Source organism: Vicugna pacos, chromosome 29, assembly GCF_048564905.1.
Source record: "Vicugna pacos chromosome 29, VicPac4, whole genome shotgun sequence".
NCBI classification, from domain to species: domain Eukaryota; kingdom Metazoa; phylum Chordata; class Mammalia; order Artiodactyla; family Camelidae; genus Vicugna; species Vicugna pacos.
Window position 1 is genome coordinate 8801769 of NC_133015.1, and position 13267 is coordinate 8815035.

General features: G+C 37.6%; 1 non-coding gene across 1 annotated transcript; it reads right to left on the reverse strand.

Annotated features, from left to right (window-relative positions):
- Nucleotides 1-228: 228 nt before the first annotated feature.
- Nucleotides 229-303, reverse strand: TRNAS-AGA (transfer RNA serine (anticodon AGA)). The gene has a single exon. It is a non-coding gene; the product is annotated as a tRNA-Ser (tRNA).
- Between the last annotated feature and the right edge of the window lie 12964 nt (nt 304-13267).

Genomic DNA, 13267 nt, shown 5'->3' on the forward strand with positions numbered 1-13267 from the left:
GTGCAGGTTTTAGCCACAAAGGGAGAAAAGTAAATTGTACAAAGCTGATAAAACTTCCGCTTTGTAGGTGGGGAAGAGAGCACTTAATATGTTGATAAAGTTAATGTATTGAGGCTTTTACTTGTGCTACTTTCTTTTTTTTTAATTAGAAAAATTATTATTGCATTATTTAATTATTTTTTACTTTGATGGGGTGAGGGGAGGGTAATTAGGTTTATTTATTTTTAGAGGAGGTACTGGGGATTGAACCCAGGACCTCATGCCTTCTAAGCATGTGCTCTACCACTGGAGCTATACCCATCCCCATGTAGTGATACTTTCTTATTTTTCCTTCATGGTCATGACTGAGTATAACGAAGCACATTGGCTGACCTTTTGTCTTTCTGTATTTTAGGTGCTTTTGCAAAGACTAAAGCTCACATGTACTGATCGATTTGTGCTGGTGTCCTAAGACAGCAAGAGAAATGGAGAGGGAGGAGTATTTTTGAGAACACTGAAGGGTAGGGAGATACTTCCTCCAGGCTGCTAGGATTAGAGAGGTTGGCAGGGTCTAGGAGGGGTGTTCATTCAAGCTTTGTTGCAGTACGGATGTCATAGCAAGGTTTTGGAAAGGATGGATTCCAACTGTACCTACTAGTAGCCCTAGCATGTACTATTTATACTTTTTAATTCGTAAACACTCTTTAAAAAATGAACATTCTTCTGTTCATTTTATTTTTTAATTTCAAATCAAATTCAATTCAGTTATACAAAAGTCAGAGTTACACCAGCCTTCCTCCTAAGCTTTGATACCTGGGATGTGATGGGTGACCTCAGGTGAGTTCCATTGGTTTTACTGCTTTAATCTAAGTTGCTAAGCATTTTCCTGTTGAAAGTAAAAATTCAAAATAACTTATTTTGTCTCCAAATATTAAAATATGAAGAAGATTCAAAACCAGTACTATTAATTTGCTTCATTTTCCCATTAGTTTGTAATCCCCCCGCCTTTGCCTATAGAGTTCTGTTCCCTTTATCCTAGAAGGTTCTCAATGAAGAAAAAACAAAAAATGGCAGAGAAGCTAAAAGCTGAAACTAGGGCAAGGCTGGAACCATGTGAGTTACATCAATTATGAAGTGCTTCAACCACTTAGTTTCATCCAGCCTCTTGGTTCGAACATTGCAGTAGCATTTTGATGTTCCAAGTGCTTCAAAGTAGGTCAGTTTGTACTACACCAAGGGAGGAAAAAATTCTGAGATACTAAAATTGCCTCTGGTTGTAACTTTTGAGGCTCTTCTTCGTTTCCATCCCATCTTTTTGACAGCACAAAAATACCTGGATGGAGAAAAAAATTAATTCAAGTAATTTTAATTTATTGATCTATATATTTGTGATGAATAAGTAGTCTTTGTAAGTGCGACAAGGTATAACTATTTGGATGTCTGAAGAGTTCCAGAAGGAGGCTGGGCTCTTATGGATAACTAATATTGTTTATTTTAATGATAAAGTTGAATGCTTTATTTTTATGTCTTAATTTTAAAGCAAAACAATAAAAAGCAAGTGACTATCTACTTTCATCTCTCACAGATTTATGTTAAGTTCCTACTGGTGCAAAGCACTTTCCTGGATCTATGGGGATACATATGGGCCAATCAAGAGTTATGATAAATCTGTGGGTCCATTAGATTTGATCACATATCCAGCTAAAAACAACAGAATTTTTATTCTGAGAGAGACTGTATCTAAGCCTGTGCAAGTCATAAAAATTGGGAATTGTACCAAAAATCTGGAAGACAAGATATTCCCATCAAATTTAAATAAAAGATAAAGAAGGCTGAATATTTCCTTTTGGCACTGCAGTATCCACTTTCCATGGCTGACGATGCTGCAGCTAAAAGTAGAGCAATGAGTCTGTCCAAGCTGATGAGAAGGCTGAGAACAATCAGAAGGCTTGTGAGTAATGGAAATTATTTTCCTTTTGAAGCCTAAAGAACAGCTTGCAGACCTAAATCTAGCTAAGCATGTGCTTCGCTTTTATTAACCTTTTAATAGCAAAGATTTCTGTCATTTAAATCATTCGAGATATTTATAGAGAAAGGCATGTCTAGTAGCAGCTATTTCAATGTATATTTCCCTCATAACCGCCTACTAATTGTTATGGCCATGCTAAAATAGAACCTTCTTGAATCTGTGTACTAGAGTGTCTTCCAAAATACTGTCACCAATTAGTTCTTTTCTCCTAATACACAGCCGGTGCCAGTGTCCTCCCTTCTCCCTTTTTTGCCTTCATGCTTTCTCTTAACTTCACCCATAACGCAAATGCATATGTTCATACCAACCACTTTCATGAGGTTGCTGTTTGGGAAGCAAACTAGCGACTGCTTCTACTAGTTAATCATGCTGTAATAGACACTTCTGTGCTTTGTGGTTCCGTTTCTGGGTCTCCAGCATCTGCAGCATTTGCCAAGACATTTTATGAAAGGATGCACTTAGGGTTCTCTATTGTATATGCAATCTATTGACTCAGGCACTGTGGAAAATTCTAAAAGATTCCTAGTCAGCATGTAGGCATGCATAAGAATTGATGTTCTTTGTGTCTGAAGATTCTGCTGCTAAGTACGCCGCTCTGTACCTCTGAGTGTGGCTGAAGAAATAAATCAATATGGGACTATTGGACTTGATTATATTCTCTATGTGAGTAAATCATAGTTTGCTGTAGACAATGTTTGTGAGGCCTGAATATTAAATAATATTTGTTTTCCATGTTAACAAGTGAGTCCCACATCTCTATTGAAATTCTCCTGGTATTATATTGCTTATACAATTCAGAAATAAGAATCTGTTCCCACTCTTTAGAGAACTGAATTGAGATTGATTTTTACCCACACACGCACAGCGAACACACTTTCATTTAGATTATAGGTCAGGCATATCAAATGGATTTCAACGTGTTCCTTAAGCCAATTGATTGATAATTGCTGGTTTGTGGCTTCTGAAGCCAACTTCAAGCTCAGTAAGAAAGGGTGCTGAGATGAATTAGCAATGCCTCCTATGTATCAACGGGCTAGGGTAGCCTGCTTTGTACGTGTCTTCTCAGCTAGTATTCCTTCAGGAAATGCTATCTTCATGCCTTGTACAATGCCTGAAAAGTGCTTGGCAACAAGTGTTGAATGAATAAATCTAGGATCTCTCAATCAAACCAAGGAACATACATTTAATCCATATGATACAATTAGAGAATAATTAAATACTAACTTATATGCTACTAACACTTGCTACAGAAAAGAGAGAGAATAGTGTGGACTGAGGAAGTTAGAAAAAGTCTTCATAGGGGAGCTGGATATTAAGGGAGTAGAAGAATGAGAATAATGTTTAAGCAGAAGGCTTAGAGAATAGAGGAAACAAAGTGAAAAATATGGATATATATATAAATATACTAATAAATATCATCTATTTGAAGTAAAGAAGAAATCTAGGATGAAAAATAACATATAATAGGGAAATACTGGTAAAGAAAGGTGTGTGTGTGTGTTGTGACAAAGACGGGGACAGATTATGGTGGACTTCCAAACTAAGCAAAGAGATTTGAAATTGATGGAGAAGAAAGTAATTTTTGTCTTAACAGAAAAGTATGGAATGTGACAGTCTAGAAGGTTTGATTTGGTATCAATTCATAAACAGGTGAAATGGATGCAGGAAAAGCTTGAGGAAAGAAGACCAAGTGGGAGCTCAGGTAACACAGGCTCAGGGCATGGAGGGCTGTCCAGCTGGGAATGAAGAGGAGATGTAACAAGTGTAAGGTATTTTGAAAGTTTAAAAATTACATTTTTGTTAACTTTGACATAAAGACAGAAAGAGAAGAAACAAATAAACATTATTCCAAGTTCTTAACCTAATGTTATCAAGCAACTTGAAATCTCCAGAACAGGCTGTTGGAGACACTGGAAGTTCTGGTATGATTGGAGCCCAAGATTTGATTTTCTGTGAGGTAGGCTTCAGATGTCGGAAGGAACGGATGAATATGGAAAGCAAAGACCAAAAACTTTCTCTCCTGTCGTGTATATGAAAATGCAGGGGTTTTGTTGTTGTTGTTGTTTTTTTTTTTTTTTTTTGGTGATTGAAGGATAACAGAACAGAAAGATCAGAGAAGACACTAAAAAAAGCCTAAAAACGTCTGTGAAGAGATGTGTCTTTGAGTCAGATTTGGAAAGGCATATGTAGTCCATTGTCATGAGATGCTGTTGGATATAATGAGATTATAAATCTAAGATTCCATGAACCAGAGAAGTCTCTGCATTGACTCTCCAACCCTAAAGGACTGCATTGATTAAGATTAGGATTTGAAGTGAACAGTGTCAGGAAGAGGGCAATTTACCCCCTAACCCTCTTGAGATCTTTTTGCTGGCCTAGTAATTAGTTTAATAAGTAAGTTGATGCAAGATGTTATTCCCTAACAATAGGGAAAAAAAAAACAATTTAGTTTGTATACACACAGGTCTCATAGAAATGGAACTCCCAAAGTGACCAAAGCAGTTGGTTATATATCATTTTTAGACAAAAAAACAATTATTTGTGAAGGTTTACCAAAGGAGCTTGTCCCTGGAGGAGCAGACTCATAAAGAAGTAGCAGAGTTTGTTTACACAGTTTTCTTAGCCTTGAATCCTCTCCCTCTGGTGAGAAGGATGCTTTCTAGCCTCCTAGTATAGGGAGGATAACTTCACGTCAGAGATTTATTTCCCACTTTCTAGAAGAAGGAGGAAGGTCACAGTGTTTTTGGGGTTTTTTTTTGTTTTTTGTTTTTTTATTATATCATTTCCCATATCATTGGCTGTTTCTCAAGTAACTTGAATTTAAAATAGTCGATACGTCACTGAGGCACATTTTGGGGCAGCCTGCTCTGGGCCCCAACAACAGGCTGATCACTAATAAGAGGGTTTTAAATTGAATAAGAAGAAAGAAATTTCACTCAAAGAATGAGGCTGAGAAGAATGAGGCTTATAGAAGATTATATAAGAAAGGGGTTCCAGTATTTTTACCCAGTTTACGAACTCCCTAAATTCTTTGATGCAGCTGTTTCTTTGATAGATCTTGTCCTTCATCTATTAGATAAGGTTCTTTTTCAAAGATAAATGTCAAAAAAAAACCCAAAACAACAATAACAAAAACCCATTGTGCATCATGAATCCCTGTCACTCTGAAACCAAATTACCTAAGATGGCCACAAGGGCCCGGGAGACCAAGATGTCTGCCACAAAATGCTATAACCATCTGAATCTTCTCCTGAGATTGGTTTAAATGGTCCCTAAGAGTTTAAAGGTGAATATAAAACTTCTGTTTGATAACTGAAAGGCAGAGAATGTATATTCAGCCTAATGAGAGAGAAGGTTATAGTCCCAGTGTCGCTAAGATTAAAAGCAGATTATTTACATATCTTCAGACATCTGCCTTTATTCTCGGTGCTGTTACCCCAAAGGGGGAATAGAAAAGACCCCAGTTCTTATCTTACCCAAAAGATAAGAATTTAGATGGGAAATAGAAGCGTTGTGTAGTGAAAGATTTTAAAGGTTTTATTAGCAAAGGGAAAGTACCCCTCCAAGAATGGGAGGCGGGCTGATCCAACGGTGGATAGTAATGGCCTCTGTTTGTCCCCTTCTCTTATACCCTCAGTTAGAGGCCGTCTCTTGACGGAATGACAGCTCTTGCCTCTGGAGTGCTTAGTCATGCTTGTTCCCTTTTGCGCACGTCCTTACCCATGATGCACAAAGAAAAACCCACGGAGGCGGGAGCCTAAGCCACAATGATAATTATATTACAAGGAGCACTGGGTCATGTCCGGTTAGGTCCTTGTCACCACCTCGTAGTTGCAGCTGTTGGGTTCTGATGAGTTTCTTGCCCCTTTATGCTGAAGGAGGGCACACTGCCAACTTCCAGACCATCCTCCCTCTCCTCCACCTGTCTGTCTGGTGCCCACACTTATCTAACTGCCTAAAAGTACCACTGAGGTATTCTTTGAAGGCAGATCCACCAGTTTCACAGTGAGTTCAAGCCTGGTAAAACAAGTTTTCAAGTGAAATGGAAGTTGCTATGGTGAAAGAAACTAATTTCCCCTCTGCCAGCATTGGAGCCAGTCTCAGAGTAGGTGCTCAGTAAATACATTTTGAATAAATGAATGAACCTAGTGTGTGGGATTTAATAGCCAGCCCTGCCGGACTCTAGCAGGTAAAGTCTATTTAGAGTGCAACTTTGGCACAAGTGTACAATTTTTTAGAGCAATAAACAAAATACTTAAATGATTACATAATGGCAAAGTGGAACTACAAGCCAAATTACAGGAAGGAGAGAAAATGAAGATAGTCCTTTAGAAAAGTAGCAAAATTCAGAGGTATTTTTATGGTTTGAAGTGTTTGATGGACGGTAAGTTGGCAGTGGAGGGGCAGGAATCTCCTGCAGAGAAGAACAGAACTTCTAAAGAAGGGGAGTCATTGTGGAGACGAGCTACCAGTGAACACGAGGAAAGATGCCAAGCCTAAGTCATCCCATTTCTGTGTTCTAAATCCTGGGCTATCCTGTTTGCGTCCATGTGTAACAACAGACACTGGTTACAGGGACAGATCGTGGTGTGTTTGTGGAAAGAGAGGTTCAAGTGTATCAATCTTTCTTCCCCATTCTTACGTTTCCCATGCAGAAAAGAACAGATGTATTTGGGCAAAATGGTAAGACAATAGCACCTTCATGACCGTTAAAACTTTTTTTTTTTTTTTGCCACCAAAGGATGCTAAGAATAAAGAGGAATTGTTGTTAATTATTTTCAGACATAAAAGTATTTGCATGATTATCTTTGAGGTAGTGGTGTGGTTCCTTATACCTTATGGAAAAATCAGTGGTACTTTTGGTATTTTTTGACTCTGAAGAAGGGAATTTCTGATTGCAAGTTTCTGACGACTAAGCATTAGTCACTGAAATACAGGATCTTCCCGAAACAGTGACATCTAGGCTGAGATGACTATTTCTGGATTCGAACCCACTGAAACTAACTAGCCGCTAGCCAAGCTGTTTGACTTTGTTAGACTTCTTTACTATAACTACTTCTCCTCAATCAGGCTTTTCAATGGGAGCACGTTTATCATGCCCTGCGGTCCTGTCAGAGACAAATGCCCTTTTGCAGGCTGTAGCCAAATGGAACTGAGAGCCAGAGACGTAAGCTGTCCCCAGTGATGCTAGCTCTCCCTGGTTTCCCTGACAGGTATAGTCAACCTGGCCTCCAGAAATTTCTGTTCCAGTTAAAATATTTATTTTAACAAATATTTAATAAAATATATTCTGGCCAAGTAATAGTGTAGAAAATGACTTTAGATGTATTCCTGGTCATTTGAATCTAACTTATCCTTGCAGTGTTTTCTCACAAGGAAAAAAAAAACCTGGATATTCTCACAAAATTCTAAAACATTAAAATATTCAGTTAGAGGTGAAACATTTTTTCCAGGTGAAAAAAATGTTATCATATAATGTAACAACAAAGAAGGGAAGGAGAGGAATGGGATCTGAATTGCACAAAATAATCACAGGCTGGTTGGAAATATTTCATTGTCTTTATTAATTACTACCTAACACAGACTTCTTCAATTTACTTAGCAGAATAAGTCATTTTAAACACACATGAGTGCTTGAACATCATGGAATATTTCTTCTTAGGAATGAACATGATTTTCTGTCAATCTAACAACAAAACAGTCTGCCAGTGTTCTAAATATATAAAAAAGCATACTTGAAAAGTTGTCATCTTATCCTGCTAATTTATGATGGATATGGTAACCACTTTGCTTATTATCATTTTCAAGCATCCACAGCTTCCCAGATCCTAGAGAATCTATTTAGAGAGAAACTGATCATAAAACAGGAGGTTAATACTTGATTTAGATTTTAATGCACGACTCAACTCCACATGCAAGGCAGCCAACACACCCAAAGCACATATGGCATTCCCAGTAGTTTGTTTTTTGACTGGCGCAAATCATGAAGCTGACTCAATTTTTTTTTTTTTCGTACAGTAAGGTTGGCTGCAGCTTCAGCAAAATCCTTCCTATTTTGTGAGTAAGACAAATCAATATATTTTGCATGCTTTGTTTTATTGGCAAGGAAAAAAAAAGCCATGGCAACTGGAAACTGTAGCAAAATGTTAATCATTTGTGCCGCTCTTTTATTAGCATAAACCTCCCATTGGGATATCGGGGATGGGGCTGAGAGGCGGAAGAAAAGTCTATGGGTTGGCTTTTGGCTCCATTAGTCTTCTTACTGATTTTATCTATTGGTAACTGTTCTTGTTTACCTCTCTGTTCTCTGTGTACAGTTTTGATAAGAGGATTTCAATTTGCCACTGAAGCACGTAGGCATGGCTTCACTGCTGATGGAACAATAGCAGTAAATGGCAGTTCGTGGCTTATTTAAAAGCCATTTGCTGTGAAAATGGAATTAAGGGCCACTTAGGCTGGTTGGACTCTTGCTATTTTTTTTCTTACCATGCAATGAAAATTGAAAATCGCTTAGATGTCACCCTGTTTTTAAGGATATGGGAGTCTGTATATGATGAGGGTTTGTTAATATTGCAGATTTATTGATGGGTGATATTATTAGTCATTCAATATTCAAATTAGCAATAAGTAGAAAGCTTATTCCAGGTTGTACATTTAGTAAGTTTTGGAGCCAAGTGTTGAATGTAGACGCTGATTCCAGAGACAGCATTACCAAGTCCAAACTCATTCTGCTTACTGCATGACAGATCAGTAAATTGGGAGATGAGGTGTTGGGGCAGGAATAGTGACTTTACTCAGAAATCCAGCAGACTGAGATAGTGAGGGACTAACGTCCTAGAGAACTATCTTCCTCAAGTAAGAATTCAGCTCCTTGTATACTAAAAAAGCAGAGGAGGGGGTTAGTTGTTGCAAACTTCTTGGTGTCAGAATCCTTTGTTCTTGCAGGTGTTCATGTAGCTGAGGTCATGACGATCCTGTAAATTTCCGACAAGACAAATGTTATTCTCTGTTCTGCAACTCTGTATCTCCATGTGAATGGAAAAGTGTTAGACCCTTAAAGGTCAGAGCCTTGAGAATGGGCTCTCCTGTATATTTCAGGCCACAGGCAACATTCTTTTACAAAGGGTGCAGAACCAGCAGGGCTGAGCCCAGGAAACAGAGCCCAGGGTTAGAGCTAAAGGAACAGGTCTAATGTGGAGTCAGATTTGTTCTTCCCTGTTACAACTGCACTTGTGAAAAATAGCCTATGGCTGTCAGTAATGTCTAATAAGGTCCCAGGAAGGTCACTGCATTCATGTGTTTCAGGCTTCTTTAAGGAGGATTGAGTTACGAAGAAGACTGAGCATGTTAGACTTATCATCCCTTAGACAGGCTTGTATTCTTGGTCCTGCTCCCCTGAGGAAAGTTAGAAAAGATTTTTAACCCATTTTTCCAAAATAAGGTAAGTCTTATATATATGTATATATATGTATGGGTGTCTTATGTGTGTATATGTACACACATATATGTGTATGTGAGTGCATATATACACATATATAAATATAGATGTATCAGAGAATACAGGAGCAATATACTCTATTCAGCACTTGTTTCATGCCAGGCAATATTCCAGGACCTTTACATGCATTAACTCATTTAACCTTCACCACAACCTTACCAAACAGGTGCCATGATTTTCATTCTTAGCTTAAAGCCATGAAAACTGAGGCTCAGAGTAGTTACATGACATGCCCAGGGTCCTCTAATAGTCAAGCGACGTTTTAAACATAAACAGTCAAGCTCCAAGTTCCAGTCATCTACCACTAGCTCTAATGCAGTTTCCATTTCCTGTATTTTGAATTAATGATCGACTAGGAAGCATATGAAACACCTATAAGCGAACCCCTCTAATTCAATTTCTCCCTGTGTAATTCATTTTTTTTTCAACTGTGGGTTTTGACATTCACTATGACCGCTATGTTCGCGTTTATGAATGAAAACACTAACACAACAATAAGACCAGCTGTATCAGAATAGCTCTTCCTAACTGTAGAAATTCCTGTCTTACTGAGAACTGAAGATACATTTAAAGTAAGATTGCACTGCCTTTAGTATCTGCTCTGGTAGATCGATACAAAGATGCATAAAACAGAGAATATCTTAGCCGATACCTAGAATGGCTGCTGTGCATTTTTTTTAACCGAGGAGAAGGTTACCTCAGTTACTGCATCTGACATTTTAATTTAGCCTCTCTCAGTGACTGTACCTGAAAGCAAGCATTTTTTTCCCCACTCGCCACATTTTACTCCAACTTCAGTAACATGTTTTTAAATATTCCTTCTGACTACTTCTGCAAGCTCAAGTGATCTCAGCTTGCCTGTCATTGCTCACAGGAATCCTGCACTTCAGGAGGGATGTCATCACATCCTGAAATGCATTGGCCTGTGGGTTCTACTGACAGCCAAGATTTATTACTTGGTGAATATAGTTCCCTTGTCCATGAGTAAGTACAATGGTCATATTTTCTGAATCAAAAAAAAAAAAAAAAACCTGAGGAGGCATCATTCAGCATCGTTCTGACAATAAGACGGAATATGTAATATCAGCCCTGTCAATAAAATTTATGGCGCATTATCAGCCTTTGTGTGAGCACAGTACCGGCAGTGGGAAAGTCCAAGGGGCAAGTCTTGATTTCCTTGTTTGTTTTCTATGATAGGAAAGGGGAATAAAAAAGAATAAATGACACTTCTTCTAAAATTTGGGCTTTATGCCAATCCCATTCTCTCTTCCCTTACCTCCTTCCCCTATTCTTTTCTTCTTCCCGCACTTGTTGAGCATGCTTTGTGAGGCAGAAGATTTATTAAGCAATGATGGGATAGAGATAAATATAATGCTACTTCTGCCTAATAGGAATGTGTAACCTGTCTGGGAAAAGAGATCTTGAGTACCACTTAAACGTGGTGTTCCATGAGGAACACGAAAGCAAGAATACAAGGTAGAGTGACATTTAAGAAAACAGGATTAAATTACCAATTTATGGAGGGAAAAGACTCATATAGAGCTCATATAGGCTCTAGAGTTAGATTAGCAACTTCAGGCAAGGCTGAATCCAAGCACCCTAAATGATGTCCTCCAAACATGGCCTCTCCTTGCATTCCTTGGCTGTCCCTTCCTCTCTACTGGCCTCATTATCATGTAGGAATCCTCTTCTAAGAAACAGCTTTAGGTGTGTACCTTACCTATTTAATAAGCCTAGCAGATGTGGGGATTTTCTGGCGCAGAGTTCCAGAAGACATCCCAGGCTTTATGGTTATTGCCCTAATTGGGTTGCATGCCCAGTCCTCTATCAGTTATCATGAAGGAGGTTGGCGTGAAAAGCTCTGACTAGTCACATCTGGCTCTTGTGACAACTCTTGGGACTAGAAGGCGAGATCAGCCCCAATAGAACAATTTGCATGGTGGGTGAGAATGAATTTTAGGAACTGCACTCTGTACCCATCCCATGTTCCTAGATATGTTTATTAATTCTTGAGTGGTTTGATGGAGTTATTTATCTCATTTCAAAATCCATAATATGAACTAAACCAACTTTATTGCCGAGGAAGGATTTAATGATCATTTGGTAAGTATGTGAAAAAAGATTAAACATAAACATGCTTCCTCTTGTTTTGTTTTCTTCTTGGTTCTTTTTCTGACTTACATTCCCTTTCCCTCAATTAGTATAAAACTTCTATGAAGACAAAGGAGAGTCTGCCTTTCTGCATCACTATGTCTCTAGCATTGTAAACAGTGCCTGGCATAGGGTAGGTTTGCAGCAAATAGTTGTCAAATTAATGAATATATGGTCTTTAAAGTCCTCTAACTCTAGAAGTTTGTTACTCAAGGAATATATTCCTTTAGAAAATAAGTCCCATAATTAATGAAATAAAAATTGATACAGAAATGAAAAAGATTTTCAACAGAATTCTCATTCTGTAATTTAATGGTAAATATAGACTTTCAAAATTCTTGCCCCTCTTCCATGTAAATTATGCTTACAGAGCTCTTTTAAAAAAAATAATGTTGAATATACTTAGAATAAATTGTTAAATTTAGATTAAGAACAATACTCGTGGCAAATGTTTTCTCCAAAGTCACCTTGACGTTGTATATAATTGATCAAATATTTTAGAATAAACTTTGTCGCTACCTCTAAGGTGGAAAAGATTGGCATGCAGCTCTGTGATTTAGTGAAAAACTTGCTGACTAGAGAAAATTTGCCACTTTCCTTTTGAGGAAATATGTGTAAAATAATTATTCGTGCTTAATTTTTTTGATGTTCTTAACTGATTTTTGTGTGTGATATTGACTTGAAGCCTTCAGTAGAGTCATTGTCTCTTTTTCCCTCGGTACATTTTGGCAAAAATGTCCTTCAGTAGGTAAACAGACAAATACACTGCGATACATCCAGATGATGGAGTATTATTCACACCAAAAAGAAATGAGTTATCAAGGCTTTAGAAGATATAGAAATTTAAATGCATATTGCTAAGTGAAAAAAGCCAATATGAAAAGTCTACATGCTGTATAATTCCAATCATATATTTTGGAAAAGGTGAAACTATGGAGACAGTAACAAGATCAGTGTTTGTCAGGCTTAGGGGTGAGGTAGGGTTGAATAGGTGGAGCACGGAAGATTTTTAGGGCATTGAAACTATTTTGTACGATACTATAATGGTGGATACATGTCATCCCATATTTGTCAAAATCCAATAAAATGTACAGCACCAGGACTGAACTTTAATGTAAAGTATGGACTTGGGGTGATACTGATGTGTCAGTGTAGGTTTATCAGTTGTAACGGAGGTACCACTCTGCTGCAGGATGTCAACTGAGGGAACAGGTAAGAGCATGTTGGAGTAGGGAATTATGGGAACTTTGTACTTTCTGCCCAATTTTGCTGTGAACCTAAAACTGCTCTTAAAAAGTAAAGTTTATTAAAATTATATGAATTGTGTACATTTTGCAAATAATTGTCTGTTATATGAATCACAGATATCATCTTCCAATTTTTTAACTCATATTTTCACTTTCATTGTATTCTGATAATTTTTTCTTAATGATATGCAGTCAAATTTACCAATTATTTTATTTATGGTTACTTTTTGAGTGCATGTCTTATTTGGGAAATCTTTCCAAACCACAAGATCAAAGGACTACTTACCTATATTTTCTAATAAAAATGTAAAATTTTGACTTTAAAATTTTAGATCTGAATTCATTTGTAGCTCATCTGCATCT